Consider the following 16,009-nt stretch of genomic DNA (forward strand, 5'->3'; position numbering starts at 1 on the left):
AATCATATCATCATGGAACCATATGATCAATCATGTTTTTCTTTTGCATTTCTGCTCTGACAGTTGTTTCTCTGGATGTGAATAGTGTTCTTTCACATAAGTCCCTCAGAATTGTCCTGGATCATTGCATTGCTGCTAGTAGAGAAGTCCATTACATTCGATTGTGCCAGTGTATCAGTCTCTGTGTACAATGTTCTCCTGGTTCTGCTACTGCATCTCTGCATCAATTCCTGGAGGTTGTTCCAGTTCACATGGAATTCCTCCAGTTCATTATTTCTTTGAGCACAATAATATTCCATCACCAACAGATACCACAATTTGTTCAGCCATTTCCCAATGAAGGGACACCCCTTCATTTTCAAATTTTTTTTTGCCACCACAAAGAGTTCAGCTATAAATATTTCTGTACAAGTATTTTCCCCGATTATCTCTTTGGGGTACAAACTCAGCAGTGGTATAGCTAGATCAAAGGGCAGACAGTCTTAGCGCCCTTTGGGCATAATTCCAAATTACCTTCTAGAATGGTTGGATCAATTCACAATTCCACCAACAATGCATTAATGTCCCAATTTTACCACATCCCCTCCAACATGTATCATTTTCCTTTACTGTCATATTGGCCATTCTGCTAGATGTGAGGTGGTACCTCAGCATTGTATTGATTTGTTTCTCTGATCAGGAGGGATTTAGTGTTGTTCATATTTAGTGTCATGATTCGTCCTGACCTTGCAGACCTCTATCCATGGGGTTTTTTTTGGCAAAGATACTATAGTGATTTGCCAGTTCCTTCTCCATAGGCAAAGAGAGGTTAAGTGACTTGCCTAAGAGGTCACACTGCTAGGAAAGTGTCTGAGGCCAGATTTAAGCTCAGGTTTTCCTGACTCTAAGCTCAGACTTAATCCATACTAATAGTTATTTTAATAAAAGATGTAACTGGGCTTCTCTTGGCTTCTCCCAATATAGATACTCCTGTATGGCCTTTTAAGCATATCTAATTTTCCTACCATGAAGTCCCTGGTGGCCTTTCTTGATTGGCAAGCTATGTCTTTAAGACTATTGAGACTGAAATTTTTAATTATTTCCCTCCTACCAATTTCTTTCTGCAGGCTTTCTCATTGACTTTATCTAAAAGGTAAAGATCCCAATTTACCCACAGCAAAGATGCCATGAACTGAAGCAATGATAAAGGAAGGATTTTCTTTTCCCTGGTCTCTCTTTCATGCAATTCAGAGAAAAGGGCCTGAAGGTGTTTGTTTCTGTTCTGTCATTTGTTCTCTTCAGTTTCAGGTGCTTGAAGGGATATCCACAGGATGCTGGAGTTGGAGCCACCAAGGTGATCTTGGAACTGACATTGTAGGGAGGATGGTACAGCCAACCAGTAAAGCCCTGACATGCCAAGTAACTTGAGATTTGAACCTGAGGGATTCCTTGTTCTCCTTTGAATCTCGGTCCTCTCTCCTATTCTTCCTGGAAAAATGACCCCTCCACCCCTCACTTGCCCCAGAGAGCTTCTATCGTAGGCTTTCTTCACCTTCTATATTATTTATTTTTAATGTCATGAGCTCCAATGGATTCAATGATCAACTCTATGCTGATGATTCTCAAATCTACTTATCCAACACTAATCTCTAGAATGACTGCCAGTCTTGTATCTCCAATTGCCTATTAGACATCTTAAATTCAACATGCCCTACACTGACCTCATTATCTCCCCACCCCTTCAAACATCCCAGACCTGTGGCTTTTGCCTAAATGACATGTCTTGCAGAGTGATCCCTTTTCTCCATCACTATGGCTCAAGTCCTCTTCTGTGAGGACAGTTTGCTGGTTGGAATCCCCACCAAAATCTCTCCCTATTTCATTCAGATCAAAGTGATCTTCCTAAGATTCAAGTCATACCAGATCACTCTTTCCCAACTTCAACTCCATTGACTGCCAGTTATTTTTAGGATCAAAAATAAAATCTTCTGTTTCACATTCAAAGCCCTTTGTCATTTTCTCCAACTCAGTCTTTGCAGATTTCTTCCACCTTGTTGTCATACTAACCCCTATATTCTCAGATTTGGTGGCACTGGACTCCTTGCTGTTCCTAGAACTTCATCTCCAGATCCTAGGCATTTTCACTGGCTCCCTCATACCCCATGCCTGGAATGTTCTACCCCCCTAGCTATTACTTGGTTTCCTTAAATTCTTAAATGAAATCTTACCTTCTATAATAAAATTTTCCAAATCTGAGGCAGCTAGGTGGTTCAGTGAACAAAGGGCCAGGCCTGGAAATGGGAGGTCCTGGGTTCAAATCTGACCTCAGATACTTCCTAGTTATGGGATTCTGGGAAAGTCACTTAACCACACTTGCCTTGTCTTATCCCTCTTCTGCCTCAGAACCAATACACAGTATTGATTCTAAGACCGATGGTAAGGGTTTTTTTTTTCCCAGATCCTCCCTAATTCTAATGTGTTTCCTCTTAAGATTATCTCCAATTTATCTATATTTTATCTTGCTTGTTTGTAGTTGTATATCGTCCCCCCATTATAGAAGTCTTTGAAAGAGCACTGGATTTGGAGTAAAGAGATCTGAATTCAAGACTGAACCCATACTTGCAGGCTTATCCCTTCTGAGACTCAGCTTCAACATCTGAAAAAAAAATTGGATCAATAACATCTATTACTTTTCTCAGAGGATTGGTATTAGGAAAAGTGTTTCTCAAGCATCCTACTACTAATGTATATGCCAAAGAAGTATCACTTGGGAAATGTCTGGGGAAAAAAAAAAGAATATTACTGAATATTATTATACCCTAAGAAAGAGGAAGGTAGCTCAGTGGAGAGAAGGCCAGTACTGGAGTCAGGAAGAAGTGAATTCAAATCTAACCTCAGACACATAATAGCTGTGTGATTCTGGGCAAGTCACTTAACCTCTAGTTGCTTTAATCCACTGGATAAGAAAATGCACCCCAGTTCCCTGCCAAGAAAACTTTAGGGATAATTTTAACATGATATTATACACAGAGTCAAGAAGAATCAGACACAGTGGCAACTAGATGGTTCATTGGGCAGATAGCCAGACCCAGAGACAGGAGGTCCTAGATTCAAATTTAGCTCTAGACACTTCCTAGTTGTATGACCCTGAACAAATCACACCCAGTTGCCTAGTCCTTATAGCTCTTCTTTTTGGAATTGATACTTAGTTTTGATTCTAAGTCAGAAGGTAAGGCTTAAAACAAACAAACAAAAACAAAAATGTCAGACCTGCTGAAAAAACAAACCACTGTCCCAAAATCACAACCAAGAGTTATTTATGGGAAGATGTGTGTACCCAGAGCAAAGCAAATAGAACCTAAACAACCACATACACAATGACACAATATCAAGGAAAATAACATTATATTAAAATTCAGAACAGTGCAATATTCCACCTTGACCGGGAAGGATTTAGGATGAAACACAGCTTCTTCTTGATAGAGAGGTGAAAGACTGTAGGAGCCAGATGAAGAAGCATAAGCTATCAGACATGGTCACTGTGCTTTGTTTTGATGAATGATATTTCTTTGTTACAAAGAGGGGTGGAATACAGGGACAGTAAGGAGAGGAAGAATACATTAGGAATATTTAAGGAAAGAGAATACTTTCAAATATATGATCAAAGACATAGCTCAATATTTTAAAAGTAACTTTAGTGTCATATTGTTTCTGTTGAATAAAAACATTTCCCACTACTTTTCTCTTACCTATACCACAAAAATATATTCCCCATTAAGATACAGAGACTTTTTGTAGGGCACAAAGCACAATCACAATTTCATTCTAACCAAACTTACTTCATACAATACAAATTCAAAAATGAACACCTACCAAAAACACTTTCGTGTTTTAGAATCACTGACATCCAATGACTGTTGTATGTTAATCCTCTCTGCAAGTCCTGACCTGGGATATCCAACAGTATTGTGCTGCAGAGCATATATGCCAATTCTGTTCTTTCCAGACTCATAGAATCATGTTATAGGGCTAGGGCTGAAAGGAGCTTGTTCTTAAAAATACAGGTCATACCAAGTTATCCTCTACTAAATAAACTCCACTGGTTCCCCATTATTACTAAGATCAAATACAAAATGCATTGTCTGGTATTACTTTCCAGTCTATTTACACTCTATTCCCTTCTCCATAGTCAAGAGTCCAGTGATATGGATTGGTAATTCCTTAATCTCCATCTCCAGGCAGCCTCCCAGGCTTGGGGCATTTCCTGGCTCTCTCCAAGAATCCTTCAAGACTCCCTTACAGATTCAGTTCAAATCCAATCTCCAACAGGCCTCTAGGGTCCCTTTCTTACTAGAGTTTTCCATCTGAATTACCTCCATTTATAATGTATTTATCTTGCAGGTAGAGCTATTTGCTTGAGTTAGATTGTGAAGTTCCTGCCAGGCCAGTGACCCAGTTTTTGCATTTCTTTGTATTCCTAAAGATTAAAGCACTATCTAGTACATAGTAAATGCTTAATATAGCTGCTTGTTGAGTCAGACTTCTCTCCCTTTTGTTTTTTTCTTCCTTCTTTTCTTTCTGAAAAGCAGTTAGAAAGGTGGAATTCCAGAAGGGAATCTGCATGAAGTCAAAAGAAGGAGACTAAGGAAAGGGGACTTGCTTAGCCAAGAACAAACCAAAAAGAAATCTTAAATTTAATTATTCCCTCACGCTAATATCCTTCATTTGACCTTGGGAGTCTTTTAGCATAAAACCCTGCCAACAGCCAGAGGAGTTTTTTTCATTGTTTTGGGTCTTAGTCAGCTGTGTTGAAATGAAAAACAAAATTGCAATAATTGAGGACCAGTGAGTAAGGAAGTAGGCTTCCCAATTACACCCCATCTACTACAATTATCTCTTTCCAAAAGGACACTTTTTGCATTTTAGCATTCATAATCAACTATTGCAACTCAAGGATTTCTTTTCTCCCTCGTACCCCAAGGCTTGCCATGCTTTGAGATAAATGACTCATTTTTCATTAGTCTTATTGATATTTAGTATAAATATTAGATGGAAGATTTCATATGTGAAAACTTTACCAAGTTTTAGCCCTTTTTATTTCTCTCCAAAGCAACTAGTGCAGGTCTGGCCACAGAGCAAGCTGCTCAGTAAGTACTCCCGTCAATGACTGGCTGTTAATTGTCTACCTTCTTCCCTGGTTTCTTTTAAATCAGAACAAAAATTCCATCATTTCTGGAAGCCTTTTCCAACCCCTCTTAATACCGGTGCCTTCTTGGTTAATTATTTCCCATTTATCTCGTATATACTCGCATTGTATTTATCTACTTGCATGTTGTCTTCCCCATTAGATAACAGGCTCCTGGATAGCAAACATTTGTCTTTTGCTTCTTTTTTGTTTCCCTGTGCTTAGCAGTGCTTGGCACAGAGTAGGAGCTTAATAATGTTCATTGATAATAGGGCAGCTAGGTGGCTTAGTAGATTGAGAGCTAGGCTCAGAGACAGGAGGTCCTAGGTTGAATTATGACTTCAGACACTCCCCTGGGTAAGTGCCACTCTGGGCAAGTCACTTTACCCCCATTGCCAGCTCTTACCACTCTTCTGTCTTGAAACCAACACACAATATTGATTATAAGACAGAAGGCAAGGATTTAAAACTAATAATAATGTTAATTAATTGAAAGAGTGTAACTCAATATAGTAAAGTCAACCAAAACCTACGAATGCAAAGATCTCCTTTACAACTCGATTTTACAAGGAAAGGTTTCATTCAGGCAGTCAGCTTGAAGTAATTTCTGAACTTTGGCTCACCGCAAACTGGTCTGATTTCAAAACCACTGGGGAGACAACATGACAACACCCCCCACCCGCTTTACAATTCCAGAAGTGAGTCATCAAGGGGATCTGACAAAAATAGGGCAAGTGTAATCCCTTCTTCACCTCTGCCCCTTCTTGCCTGCTCGAAAAAAGACAATAGGCAAAAATACAGAGTAACCCCGGAATCCAACAAGGTGAACAAGACTAGCATATGTGCAGTCATTCCACCCAAAGAAGAAGCCTCAGGTGAGTGAAAAGCAGTTTAAAGCTATTAACTGAAAGAAAGACTTTAGGGGAAGAATGAGCTCCCTCAAGACTACAGCAAAAAACCTGCATATAAAGGCAAAAGAGTCGCGAAGGCCACTCCCACCCCTGACCTTTGAGTGAGGTCCCCTGTCCTAGACTGTGGGTACCTAGGAGAGGGACCGAATTGAGGGAGGATTAACCCGGCTGGGTACAAGCTCAGCCCTAGACAGCACTGTTTAAGAAAGAGTGTGGCACAGAAGGGCAGGAAAGGAGAGACGCAGCGGCGCTCTGACCTTACCCCCGGGCAGCCGGCAGCAGGTTGGAGCCCTCCCGGTCCGCCGTGCAAATGGGAGGGAGTGGATCTACACCGGCTTGGCTTTTATCCCCCACTCTCCTTGCTGGGCGGCTCCCCGCCTCCCTGACACCAGCAAAGCCACAGACCCCGCCTCGACTCCGCACCGGCCTCGACTGCCCCCAGAGCTGGCTGAACCTGCTCTCCCTGCCCTGAACTGCCCATCTCGCTGCCAGCCGGCTAGCTCAGCCTCAGGTCTCCTCCCAGTCCTCTGGTTCTGGTAGGAAACAGACCCGAGAGCAAGTGTCCTCGGGCTCCCTACTCTCACAGTTAAGTTAGACTACTACTGGGGAAAGAGAATTCAGGAAGGTCAAGGTTGGGTAGAGCCCTGAATAGGCAGCAGTCAGTAATGAGCTTTTATAAAGTGCTTACTCTGTTCCAGGCACCGGGCAAAGCTTTATAGTTGGCGCAGTCTAGGGCCAGTTTCACCCTGAGAACTGGTAGTTAGTTGAGAATTGCCTTGGACTTCCAATTCAATTCAATTCGATGAGCATTTGTGAAAGTACCTATTATGGCCATGGTAAAGGCAGAATGACAGTACCTCATTTATATTGTCATAAAGAAAGGAGGTTGGAGTTTCAAGAATGGAAGCGGTTTACACACCAGAAGTTCCCTATATTGATGGAATTATAGATACCCCCAACTCATTTAAACCCCCAAAACAAATGTGCAAAGTACTATTGAGTACAGGTGATGATGCAAAACTCTCAGGCTTCTGAGAACATACACAAAGTTATGTAAACAGCAGATGATTTGAGGAGCAAAAAACTGGGGTTATGGTGGGGGAAAACAAGTTTTTTTTTTTAATTTGAAATTTTTTATTTAATTAATTGATTTAGAATATTTTTCCATGGTTACATGATTCATGTTCTTTCCCTACCCTCCTCCCATCCCCCTCCCATAGCCAACCAGCAATTCCACTGGATTTTACATGTCCTATTTCCATATTATTAATATTTGCATTAGGGTGATCATTTAGAGTCTACTTCCCCAATCATATCCCCATCAACCCATGTGATCAAGCAGTTGTTTTTCTACTCCCACAGTTCTTTCTCTGGATGTGGATAAGGAATCAGTTAGGTTTGGGGTTTTTTGTTTGTTTGTTTGTTTATTTTTTCAGAAAATGGCACCTGAAATGAGCCTTGAAGGAAGCTAAGAATTCTAGGAAGTTGAATTGAGATAACAGGGAGGGGGAGGGGGAGCACTAGGTAACAGATGGGTCAGTTTGGCTGGAGTTTAGCCATACCTGAAGGAGAGTATTAGAAAATGAGTTTTTACCCTAATGTAAATATCAATAATATGGAAATAGGTCTTGATCAATAAAACCCAGTGGAACTGTGCATTAGCTACAGGAGGGGGCTGAGGAGAGGGGAGGGAAAGAACATGCATCTTGTAACCATGAGAAAATATTCTAAATTAGCTAATTTAATAAAATGTTCAAAAAAGAAAATGAGTTCACAAGCATTTATTAAGCATCTACTATGTGCCAGGCATTGTATTAAATGCTGGGGATACAGAAAAAGGTATAAAAACTACTTTCTCTCAAGGAATTCACAGTAGAATGAATGGAAGCAGCATGTAATGAACTATGTAAAAACAAGATATAAACAGGATAACTGAGATAAGGAATAGAAAAGGAAAGCACTCTGTTTAAGGAAAACTGGGAAAGGTTCTTGGAGAAGAAGGGGCTTAAGCTGACTAGGAAAAACAGGAGATAGTTCTAGGAATGGTAGAACAGTGAGTAAAATTGCCTGGAATCCAGATTTTGTGTCCCATCTCTTCAAGGAAGTCAGTGTCACTAGACTGCAGAATATGTGAGGGGTAGGAAGATGTAAAAAGACTGGAAATATAGAAAGAGACTAAGTTATGAAAAGCTTTAAAGAGATTTTATATTTTATTCCAGAGACAATAGGAAACTACTTTACTCTATTAAATAAAGATTAGTTTGGAGCCCTGGGTGGTGAAATGAATAGAATATCTGAGTCTGGAGTCAAGAAGATCTGAGTTCAAATTCTGCCTCAGGTTGTGTAACTGTGGCAAGTCACTTAATCCCCATTTGCCTTAGTTCTGTAAAATGGAGAAACACTGGAGAAAGAAATTCACTTACTTAGTCCAACATGATTGAACATCAAAAGTCTAGAATCAGATTATAAATGAATGACTGAATAACAACCCAGCATTTATTAAGCACTTAGATTTTGCAGTGTAGCTGCAGAAGCTGCCCTCAAGTAACTTAATTAGGAGAGGACTAGTTCTTAAAGAGAAAAGGTAACCAAGAAAGGTGTTTTGTTCTGAGGAGGTGAAAAGTGGGAGGGAGTTGACTGGGGTTGATGAATGGATGGAATGTGAAACCAGGTCTAATTATCTTGGGATAGCAGTAGATAAATTGGCTAGTTTGTATATTCTCTGTCACTAATCAACTGAACTGAGCCCCGAGGAGGGAAATCAAAAATGTATAGATTAACTTTTCCTCAGGAAAAGAGAAGATTCAGGAAAACCTAGTGGGTAGGGCCATATATTAAATCCTATACTTTGGATTAAAGTAATATAGACTTTTCAAACATCCTGACTTTTTAAATGGGGAGGGGGGTTGAATAGGTTTCCTGCATTCTTCTGGAGAATGTGAATATTTCTTTTTGCCTGAATTATTTTTTCTGAATTCTTTAGGAGAATATGGATCTTTTTATTTGCCTGAATTATTTTTCTACTACTTCATTTTTTTTTACCTTACAAGTTACTCTGGATGTTTTGGCCTTAGTTCCAGATACTTCCCAGGATTAATAGTAACAATAGAATTCTTATAGAACTTGAAGGTTTATACATCATTTTATATGTGTTATCGTATTAACAGAAAGTTAAGGAGAAGGCAGGTGGTTCAGTGACTAGAGTGTAAGACCTAGAGACAGGAGATCCTGGGTTAGAAAATGTCCTCAAATACTTCCTGGCTATGTGACTTTGGGCAAGCCACTTAGCCCTCAGAGGCTAGCCTTTACAACTCTTCTGCCTTAGAACTGACACATACTATTGATTCTAAGATGGAAGGTGTCAACTGGAAAAAACACAGAACTATTAAATAGTCAAAATCACTTTTTAATCAAGGGCAAAAAGGGGTTCAGTGCTAGTAGGCCTCGACAACAGAGCTGTGTGACACACGTGACTGCACAGAGTCCTAGGATTGAACTCTGGCTGCTGTGGTCACAGACCCCTGGGAGTGCCACCGTGCTAGATGGACTCCAGGGAACAAAAGAATTTGGGGAACTACACCATTTGGGGAATCCAGGGGCAGGGAAAGATGATAGATATTGCTATAGTTACAAGGAAAATGGGAGTGTTCAAACTACATTGACAGGATACAATCAATCTTAGGAAAGAAATCATAGCTAGAGGTTAGGGTGTAAGAGTACCTATTACATACAATGGATACTAAAGGATGGTTCCTGCCCAGGTGTAGATCTTGGGAAAGGGTCTGATACAATAGGGGAGACTACCTATGACAAAGAGGGTCCTTGGCATATGCATAGTCTCACCTAACTAGGATTGTCATTCCCCTGAGGGTCTCCCACTCAGTCTGAAACTGCTAGCCTGGGATTCCCTTCAGGGCAGATTCTCATGGGAAAAGGGAACAAGGACAAACTTTGGGGACTCCAACCTATAAGCTAGTCCTGCAACTTGGGGTTCATCAGATGTCACTAAGCCACAAGTTTGGGGTTCCTAGATTCCATGTTGATGAAGGTAAGAGTTTTAAAAAACAACAGCATAGAATTAACATTCCCTTTCCCCCTTTTACAGTTTAGAAAGCTCAGGACCAGGCAATTACAGATCTATAGAAAATGCTTGGTAAATGTTTGTTTATCTCATCTTGGCTGAGATGTCTGCAAGAAGGTCTTTTTCCAGTTAGCCTGGATTGATGGCTTTAGGCAAGTCACCTACTTCTTTAAGCCTCAGTTTCTTTATAAAATGGAGGTGGCAGGGGAACTAGGTGGCATTAAGAGCAAAGCTCTAAATATATGGCCCTATATTCTCTGTTAACTCCCTATTGACCTACTAAACTAGCAGGTTTTCTAATTCCTAAAATTCCAGTCCACCTCCCCTTTCTTTCCTCCAGTCATTTAAGAGTCTCTGTCCTCTAATCCTATCTTAAACTGAAGAATGGGGATGTTTTAATTTCTTTGGTCTGTTTTGTACTCTCAGAAAAACCACATTCCTCCTCTATCCCTTACAAACCAAGTATCTCCAATCCTATTACCATACTGTGAATCAGAAAACAAATGGTGGCTCACTTTAAAGTCCACTGGGCTACTGGGATTTTTTTTTTGTGTGTGTGTAAGTGATTCAGGTAGATCTGTGAATAGAAAAAAAATTTCCCATCTAGTTATGTTGCATTTTTTATGATACTCAATTGTGTCCATATATTTTCTTCTTAGTATTAAAAAGCTTTGCAAAACTAAAGTATATCTTTGAGATGCCTGGTTAATTTGCCTTCTCAACTAGATTGCCTGGCTTATTAAAAGTACTGAATACAGGGTTCAAATGTGACCTCAAACATTTCCTAGTTGTGTGACCCTAGCAAAGTCACTTAATCCCCATTCCCTAGCCCTTACCACTCTTCTGTCTTAGAATCAAATACAAAGTATTAATTCTAAAATGGAAGGTAAGGGTTTACTTTTTTTTAAGTACTGGAAAAATAAAACCTAAGGAAATAAATTTGGTCAAACCAATTGAAAGAAATGGAAATTATTTGTTAAACGTTCATCCATGATATTTCTATGCTTAGAATAGAAGAAGCTGAACTAATTCAAAGAGAGTCTTAAATTTCAGCTATGAAATAAAAATGACTTGTAGGACTACAGATCTATTGACTATCAAATGAATACTTCACTATTATGGATAGCTTTTAAGCTCTAAACCTGATGAAAGTACAAACAAAGCTGCTGAAACAGAAAACTAACATCTGATATTTTCCTCATTAAGATTCCAAGTTGCTTGAAAAAACTTTCCACACATATATATGCATACACACAGATTGTGCCCATACTCCTGAATGGCATTTGACCAATGCAGTTTTTATTTTTATTTCAACTTTTTAAATCAAATCTATCCAAACCACAGCTTAGTGTCATTTGAAATAAGACATTCCCTTTTAATGTTTTGCCTTTTTTGAACTTTTGTGCCAATTATCACAGAGTCTCTGACCTAGAAAGAGCCTCAGAGTCCATCTAGGCCAATCTGTAAAGAAAAGGAATCCCTAACACAACATGACCAAGAAATGATCTAGTCCCAACTTGAAGATTTCCATGGAAAGGAACCTACCACCTATTGAGAGGTCCTCAACATTAACTACATGGTGCAGATCACTCACTGAAAGAAATTTGGTCCCCTAAACAGAACTTAAGTCATATCTATGGCACTTAGGTGTTTTCCAACTCAAAGTATAATACATATTGATATTTTGATGGATCATATCTAGGATACTCCCTTTACCCATACAAATCACCAGCAACAGTTAGATTTCACCTGGAGGGTACCTTAGGATATATATCTATTGTTGTTCAGTCATGCCTATCTCTTTATGACCCTATTTTGGGATTTTCTTGGCAAAGATACTGGAATGGTTTGTCATTTCTATCTTCAACTCATTTTATAGATGAAGAAACTGAAGCAAAAAAGGATTAAGTGACTTACCCAGGGTAACATAGATAGTATGTTTCTAAGGTTGGATTTGAAGGCAGATCTTCCTGACTCCAAGCCTAGCGTTCTACTACTATCTACTATCTACTGCCCCACCTAACTGATATTTAGATGTATTTCATCCATGGTACTCCCTTCATCCATATTAATCACCAGCAACAGTTATAATAATTTCACCTGGAACATTTTAGGATGTATAGGATGAAGGATAGACTATAGAGGACATTAGGCATGGCAGATGAGATAAAGAAGACTGACAGTGTGATGATGAGAGGCAGGCAGCAACAGCATACAGCACAGGACAACTCTGTACAGTTCCTTAGGAAAGAAAATGTCCCATCCTCTAACTTTGCAATTATGGTCAGTGAGCAAGGCTGGTTCCTGTATAGAGAGGCACCAGGGAGGCAGAAATTTCATAAAGGGGCCAGGTGAAAGAGAAGGGGTTTGCTACCTGCACAGTACAGATTGCTTTCAGGTTAAAAAGAATATGGATAGCAATATCCAGGCTCCATGTGCTCTCCAAGATGCTGGTAACCTGAGTCAGAGCTGTTGTTTGCATAAATATGGTATAGACTTTATATACCTTCTATGTGGCATTCCATTATGTTTTGTGTCACCTGTAATTATCATTTTTTATTTAAGCTCTTACCTTCCATCTTGGAATCAATACTGTATTGGTTCTAAGGCAGAAGAGTAGTAAGGGCTAGGCAATGGGGCTTAAGTGACTTTCCCAGGGTCACACTGTTGGGAAGTATCTGAGGTCAGATTTGAACCTAGGACCTCCGGTCGAGATGCACCCTGATTTTTCTGATAATGTAGTGGTTCTTTCTCTCTGCAGCCTTGTCTGAAATTTAGCTTTCTAACTCACACTCTCTACTCTTCTGTCACCTTCTTGCCCATACATGCAGGATACAATGAAAAGAATAAATGAAAATTTTAAGTTTGTAGATTTTAAGTATAGATTTAATTAATTAATTAATTTAGAATATTTTTCCATGGTTGCATGATTCATGATCTTTCCCACTAGAAATTCCACTGGGGGGGGGGGGGGAGGGAGGATGCTCAGTGGATTGAGAGCCAGGCCTAGAGATGGGAGGTCCTAGGTTCAAATCTGGCCTCAGACACTCCAAGACGGAAGGTAAGGGTTTTTGATTAAAAAAAAAAAAAGAAATTTCACTGGGTTATAGAAGTATTGTTCAAAACCTATTTCCATGTTATTCATATCTGCAATAAAGTGATCTTTTAATGCCATTACCCCAATCATATCCCCATTGTGATGTGATCAATAATTTTTTTTTCTGCATTTCTACTTCCACAGTTCTTTCTCTGGATGCAAATAGTGCTCTTTCTCATAAGTTCCTCAGAGTTGTCCTGGATCACTGCATTGCTGATAGTAGAGAAGTCCATTACATCCAATTGTGCCATAGTGTATCCATCTCTGCGTACAGTGTTCTCCTGGTTCTACTTCTTTCACTGTGCATCAATTCCTGGAGGTTATTCCATTTCACATGGAATTCCTCCAGTTCATTATTCCTTACAATACAGTTGTATTCCATCACCATCAGATACCACAATTTGTTCAACCATTCCCCAATCAATGGACACCCATCATTTTCCAGTTTTTTGCCACTATAAAGGTCCAAACTATAAATGTTTTTGTGCATGTATTTTTCCCTATTATCTCTTTGGGTTACAAACCCAGCAGTGGTATGACTGGATCAAAGAGTAGGCAGTCTTTTAAAGCCCTTTCGACATAGTTCCAAATTGCCTTCCAGAATGGTTGGATCAATTCACAACTCCACCAGCAATGCATTAATGTCTCAATCTTGCCACATCCCCTCCAACATTTATTACTTTCCTTTGCTGTCATATTGGCCAATCTGCTAGATGTGAGGTGGTACCTCAGAGTTGTTTTGATTTGTATTTCTCTAATTATGAGAGATTTAGAACACTTTTTTATGTGCTTATTGATAATTTTTATTTCTTTATCTGAAAACTGCCTATTAGGAGAATGCCTTGATTTCTTTTACAATTGATTTAACTCCTTATAAATTTGAGAAATTAGACCTTTGTCAGAGGTTTTTGTTATAAACATTTTTCCCAATTAGTTGCTTCCCTTCTAATTGTGGTTACATTGGTTTTGTCTGTACAAAACCTTTTTAATTTAATGTAATCAAAATTATTCATTTTACATCTTATAATATTCTCTATCATTTACTTGGTATTAAATTCTTTCTGTTCCCATAGATCTGACAGGTATACTCTTCTATGTTAATTTACTTATATTTTCCTTCTTTATATTTAAGTCATTTACTCAGTCTGAATTAATCTTGGTATAGCATGTGAGATGTTAACCTAAAACAAATCTCTCCCATATTGTTTTCCAATTTTCCTAGCAGTTTTTGTCAAATAGAGGAAGGATAGATCTTTGATAGTTAAATTATTTTAGTTGCAAAGAGGTAAAAGTTTGCCACTCCAGTCTATCTTTGAAGCTGGCAATCAGTGGTTGGTTCAGCTACTCAATAGACTAAACATAACCTTGTCTGTAAAACAGGTGGATGGAGTATATTGAACTAGATAATCTTTCAGGTCTTTTCTATCCCCAAATCTTAGAACATCTATTCAAATGCGTCTATCTTTGGTAACTTTATAAAAGGCATAAATAAAACTGAGAAGCAGATAGAGGTAACAGAAAATTGTATTGAATAAAAACTATGATGCTCTTCAAAGCAATTATGAGTTCACAGAACTCAAGTATACTCCATAAAAACTATCTTCCCTTAGCATGATATAGGGGAAAGAGTGCTATACTTGGAGATTGAGGACAAGGAATCCAATCCTGCCTCTTACTTTTTGTGTTGCTTTAGGTAAATCAGTTAATTTCTCTTGCTCTCAGTTTTCTCAACTCTGAAATGAGGAAGATGGTTTAGATGACATAAAGTTCCCTTACAAATCCAAATCTATTATTAATAGTTATAATAGTAATTATGATTATAATAATAGTTAATATTTATATAGTGCTATGTGCCACACACCCTGCTAAGTGCTTTGCAGTTATCTCAAGTGATCCTCACAACAACCCTAGGAAGTAAGTGCTATTATTATTCCTATTTTACAGGTGAGGAAACTGAGGCAATCAGAGGTTAAGTGACTTGTACAGGGTCACACAGGTAGTGTCTAAGATTGAATTTGTCCTCAGTTCTTCCTGACTCTTCGTCTGTGTGCTATCTATTGTGCCACCTAGCTGCCCTATGATCTTATATCTACGCATTAGGCCAACAATACTCAGACTTTTTGGTATTAGGGCCCCTTTATACTCTTAAAAACAATCCAGAACCTTGAAAGAGCTTTTGCTTATGGGCATTTATATATATATATATATATATATATATATATATATATATATATATATATATATATGCATATATATATATATGTGTGTGTGTGTGTGTGTGTGTGTGTAAATACACACATATACACATATATATCAACATTTACTGCATTAAAAATTAAAATGCCTTAGCATTATTGTGAAAATAGTTTTGACCTTGAATCCTATCATAAAGAGTCTCAGGGATCTCCAGATCATATTTGAGAACTGCTGCATTAAGCAAGATCTAAATGAAAAGCAAGCAAATGTTGGGCTAAGTATAACAAGCATGATTATTTATTAGGTAAATACATTCCCTCACAACAAATGCATTTGTCCCTTTGATTTTATGAGACATTCAGTCCATGAATCATCAGAAAAAGAATCCAATCTGACATTTTTCTTGACAGTAGTTCTGCAGAAAAGAAACAATCCTTGAACTTGGCCTCATAATCAATAGCTTTATGCCATCCCAAATCAGCATCTTAAGTTATACTTAAGAATGAACAGCAACTTCAGGGCATAGGGATAATATAAAGTCCAACTCTGCCTCTGCTTAT

At 38.7% G+C, this 16,009-nt stretch overlaps 1 protein-coding gene across 3 annotated transcripts in view; it reads right to left on the minus strand.

Moving 5' to 3' along the window:
* Window positions 1-6,479, minus strand: part of WDR72 (WD repeat domain 72) — a 325,916-nt gene extending 319,437 nt beyond the window's left edge. For all 3 annotated transcript variants that reach the window (XM_007479979.3, XM_016427854.2, XM_007479982.3), the window contains exon 1: window positions 6,338-6,479. The gene's annotated coding sequence lies outside the window, so the exon portion shown is untranslated. The remainder of the gene's footprint in view (window positions 1-6,337) is intronic.
* Window positions 6,480-16,009: the final 9,530 nt, after the last annotated feature.

Source organism: Monodelphis domestica, chromosome 1 (assembly GCF_027887165.1).
Source record: "Monodelphis domestica isolate mMonDom1 chromosome 1, mMonDom1.pri, whole genome shotgun sequence".
Lineage (NCBI taxonomy): Eukaryota > Metazoa > Chordata > Mammalia > Didelphimorphia > Didelphidae > Monodelphis > Monodelphis domestica.